Raw genomic sequence first — 5,338 nt, 5'->3', positions numbered from 1 at the left:
CTATTTTCTCATATTCTTGTACATTTAAATCTGGTTAAAGCTATGAGTAGCTTTTAAATTTACCCACTAAGATTACTATTTATAGTTCATCTCACCATTTGTATGTGGCTTATATCATTATTTGTTCATCACAAACATATAACGTAAGGGAGCCCTAAAGTTTTAACAGAAACTGTGTACTTAAAATTTTACCTCTTCACTCTTCTTCTTTACACAGTCTTTGCAACTTATCATTAGTAAAGTTTCTATAAACTATGAAATGTACATACTTACTAGTACATGCTACCAGAAAAATTATATACGTTATCGAAAAATTTTATGACCTGTGAACAGTCTTGATTTTGCCATATATAAGCAAATCCCAAAATGAAACATATTTAAAACATTAAAAATTTTTACAAACCTTAACATTTGCTGCAATGATCATTATGACAGGTGCCTTGTGTAGAATAATTGAATTCTTTTTCCTACACATCTCATGAACAACAAATATCTGGAATTATTTTGTTTTTGGCATGTCAATCTTGACTTTATTCTTAAATGTGTGCTTATGTAAGAAATACATGGTTCTAAAATTTCACAATTCTTTTTAACTTATTTGTGTTGAATTGTCTAGTTTAAGAAAATCAATTACACTTTACATATAAAAAAATGTTCTGTGCTCAATTTGGCTGCACATACACTAAAATTGGAACATACAAAGATTAGCATGGTCCCTGCACAAGGATGACATGCAACTTAGTGAATCGTTCCATATTTTTAAAACAACAGATGCTGGAAGGGATGTGGCCAGAAGGGAAGCCTATTGCATTCTTGGTGTGAGTGTACACTTGTTCATCCACTTTGGAAAGCAGTTTGGAGGTTCCTCAAAAGACTCCACATAGAGCTCCCCTATTACACAGCAATCCCACTTTTGGGCATTCATCCAAATGATCACAAACAAGTCCATACTAAAACAACCACCACAGCAATGTTTATTGTATCATTATTTGCCATAGCTAAGATATGGAACCAACCCCGATGCCCCTCAGTAGAAGAATGGATCAAGAAAACATTCTCTCTCTCTCTCTCTCTCTCTCTCTCTCTCTCTCTCTCTCTCTGTGTGTGTGTGTGTGTGTGTGTGTGTGTGTGTGTGTGTGTGTGTGTGTGAATGTACACTTACACAACCACTTTGGAAAGCAGTCTTGTGAGTCCTCAGAAAGCTAAATATTGACGCTCCTTATGGCCCACTCATACCACTTCTAGGCATCTATCCTGAACAACAGGTACCAATATTCAAGGACACATGCACCTCCATGTTTATCACAGCACTGTTCACAGTAGCCAGGATATGAAAACAACCCATATGTCCCACCAGAGATGAATGGATCCAAAAACTGTGGTAACTATACACAACGGAATATTTTCCAGTCATTAGAAAGGACAAAATAATGGCATTAGCAGGGAAATCAATCAACCTACAAGAAATCATGTTGAGTGAGGTAAGCCAAAAGCAAAGAGACCAACAGCACATGGTCTCCGTGATAAGTGGATTTTAAATCCAAAATGTAAGGTGATATGACAAAATTAACAACACTTAAGAAACCAAGGACTTCCACTCATCTGTTTGAATCACGACTAAATAACCCCATTCTGCTGATCAAATGTGCACACTGAAGTGAAACCAGGAAGATGACACAGAACTAGAGGGAATCAGGGAAAAACATACAACAGCTGGATCCATCAGCTGCAATGGACATTGACCAAAATGAAATAAGCAACTCACTGTCACTGAAGGGAAGGAGGGAACAAGTGGGAAAGAGGGAACAGCTGATGCTCTGCAAAACAAAAGAAATGTACATATTTCAAAACAAAAGAAGTATACATATGGAAGAAATAACTCTATTGCAAAGCTCAGAGAACTCATAAATGTTGTAGACCATGATAGACAATTTACTCCATCAAAGTTAGAATGTATTTGTGACTTTAACTAAGCATCACTATCCCACAATATTGTGAAATTTGGGAAATTATGTAACCACTTAATCACAAGAAAAACATTTGAAAAAATGATGAAGGTGGAAAACTAAGTTGCTCTAAAAAACAAAAAAGGAAAATGTTCTGTGTGTATATGTGTACACACACACACACACATATTACATATATATACATATATATATATGTATATATATTAATTCTATGCCTCCGTCAGAAAGAATGACATTGCCCAATTTGTTAGGAAATGGAAAGACTTGGAAAAAAATTATATTAACTGATGTAAGCCAAGTCCAAAGAAACATAGGTCCCATGATATCCCTTATTTGCAATAACTAGTATATGTCTGGGATAAGCAGAAAAGTTGAAAAAGCTATGTGTATATGATAGATAAGTTGATGTTAAGCTAAATGATCCCCAAGATAGAGACAGAAGTGGTTTTTCTTTTTTGCTGTTGTTTCTCACATATTTATAATGTAAGATGTGATTTTTTTATATGTTCCTCCCCAACAGTATAACCCCCGTTTTCAATTTATTTGATGTTGGTGCATCTGCATCTTGTATATACACTTCTCTAATTTGGGGAGGGAAATGGAAAAAACAACATGTTTAAATAGGAATACAGTTTGACCCATTGTATAACAATAGATGCACAAGACATTATTTTGAAAAAGGAACTTTATAATTTAGGCTGGGGACATTGGGTGGGGCTTGTGGGTGTGAGGAGTGTACTTGTGGAGGTGGAAGGGAAGCAATGGTGGGGGGAAAACAAAGGAGGAGGTAACAATGCTTGATAGGAAATGTACTTATTACTTTGATCATGTAGCTATAACCCCTCTGTACAGTATTTTTACAACAAAAATGTATAAAAATGTTTTGAGATGGAAGTTTATTTTGCCTATTTTACCCATATAATATCGTTAACAAAGAAATTAATGCAAAATACTGATATGAAGATATTTTGAAAAAGTGAGTGTGTGTGCATTCCTGCATGTTGGCATGCTCAGAGTTTGAAATCAGGGCTTCAAGGTCTCGCTACATCTTTCTCTCTAGATTGGTGAGCTACTATACGAGCTACATCTCCATTCCTGGCCCTTTGCTGGTTCATTAAAATTTTTTAAAAATAATCTCATGAATTTATTTTGCCCTGATTGGCTTCCACAGATCTCAGTCTCCTGAGTAGGTATCCCAAGTAGTTAGGATTACAGGTGTAACAAACCAGCACAAGGCTTTCAGAATAATTTTAAAAGTAGAAGAAAATTTATTTCACAGGGGCATGTTTTATCATCTCCTAGTTTTAAAGCATTTTGGATTGATTATATGTGAATTTTTTCATTCTTGAATTCTTAAAATACAGTAAGTGATGATATTTAAAATATTTAGTACTTTTTAAAACCGATACTGGAACTATGGGACAGAAAAAATTTGCATGTCTTTGGACCATAATTTATAAGCTCAGCTCTGTGCATGATAACCCAATGTCACCAACACAGTCTGTGTTGAAGACAAAATGTAACAGAAAACAATCACCATTCGCAATAATTGCTACGCTATTATTCCTTGGACAATATGAATATTGAATTGAGAGTATCAGAGAATGGAGAGAATTTATCTACCGTTTGTGTATTGCTGAAAGACTTCTGGAAAATTTGACTCATCTCCTTCAACACTGTGTGTCTTGGGCCATGCACTTACTTTCTTTAATTACAATTTTTCCCAACACTGAAATGGTAATAACATTAGCATTATAACAAATTTTATCCTAAGAATTAAGGGTTCTTAGAATGGTGAACTCTTTCTCATTCTTGTAGAGGCATTATCAGATGAGAAGAACTGTATTTTTTTGTTTGCTTACTTCCATTTATTCTTCAGATTGAAATCTGAACTACTTAAGACTGAAAGAAACCAAAATTAGACATGCAGGCTTTGGAAAGAGCAATCAATGTAAAATAAATAAAATACATATAGCTAGGTAACAGGTCTAACTAAATTGTTATATAGTCTCAATTATAAACAGAAAATGATTTAAGCAATATTATGTTATTGAAAATTGAAAAATGTTAGGAGTTGCTTAATTTTTTCTTTTTTACTAACTTGAATTAATTATTTTTGTAACAGAGATTAAAGATGAGATTAACAAGAAACTTGATTTAAAATGGACAAAAGTTTGAATAGACTTGTTTTCCATAAACCCCTCTATATCACTAGTGGGTTTACCAGTTGTGTTTAATACAACTTCTGTGCTGGCTTAATGCTTTGTGAGCAGAAGTCATTAGAGAAATGTAATTCAAAATTACTATGATACTACTTTATATCTATTATAACTCTTATCAAAAAAAAATCAAAGGAACCAGGTGTGGTGGTAAAGGTTTGTAATTCCAAGCATTTAGGAGGTTGGATTTCAGTCTTAAGACAGTCTGGGATACTGAAGATAGTAAAAACTTGGCCTTTATTACCTTTTAAGTAAAAGATAATAGTGTTGGTGAGAGTGTGAAGAAAAGGAAATTTTCTACACTCTTGGTCAAAATACAGGTTAGTATTCTCCTTGTAGAAAGTAGTATGCAGTTTTCTAAAGAAATCATAATTGAAATATCATCTGAACCACCAATCATGTGATTATTTCTCTCTGGGTAACTCGAAAATATATCTGTAGTTCATTGTTATTCACATTATTCACATCAACAGCCAAGATATAAATCAAAGTTCAGTGTTCAAATATACTAATAAACAACTGTGGTACATGCACAAATATCTTTTTGTTTCATCTTTAAAATAACAAGAGACTTCTCCCATTAGCCACAACTTACAATGACCTGAAAGATGTATTCGAAATGAAGAAAAATGTCATGTTCTGATCTTTGTAAACACACACACACACACATACACATACACACACACACACACACACACACACACACACACACACCCTCCTCAAATAGTAAGACAGAATGTTTTTTTAAAAAGTAAAGCGAAGTGGAACATCTGGGGCATTTAGTTCACAATGCATAAGATACTAGATATACATTATGACCAGGTATAGAGTTGTAATGTACAACATGAGGATACAGGGGACAACATTGGCCTTACATACGAATATATCTAAGTAAGTAGGAGTTGTTCTTCCTAGTAGTGGTTACTCTTTTAGTTGTTCTTCCTTCTATAATGGATAATATGAATGTAATTCTTTAAGTATACCTGCCGATTTTCAGAAATAATAACAAACAATATAGCAATAATGTTGCACGCTCAACATAGAACAAAATGTCAAATTAAAATACATGAAATTATCCTTGATGTAAACTAATTATTAGAAATTAGGGAAACCATGTGACCTATGTTTCTTTAAGTCTGGGGTACTTCACTT

At 33.8% G+C, this 5,338-nt stretch overlaps 1 non-coding gene across 1 annotated transcript; it reads left to right on the top strand.

Annotated features, from left to right (window-relative positions):
* The first annotated feature begins 658 nt into the window (after window positions 1-658).
* On the top strand, window positions 659-761 carry LOC122124502. Its single transcript, XR_006150575.1, has one exon. It is a non-coding gene; the product is annotated as a U6 spliceosomal RNA (small nuclear RNA).
* Window positions 762-5,338: the final 4,577 nt, after the last annotated feature.

This window comes from Dipodomys spectabilis, unplaced genomic scaffold (genome assembly GCF_019054845.1).
Source record: "Dipodomys spectabilis isolate Male_0828 unplaced genomic scaffold, ASM1905484v1 ptg000238l, whole genome shotgun sequence".
Classification (NCBI taxonomy): Eukaryota; Metazoa; Chordata; class Mammalia; order Rodentia; family Heteromyidae; genus Dipodomys; species Dipodomys spectabilis.
This window is presented reverse-complemented; position numbering and strand designations above follow the sequence as displayed.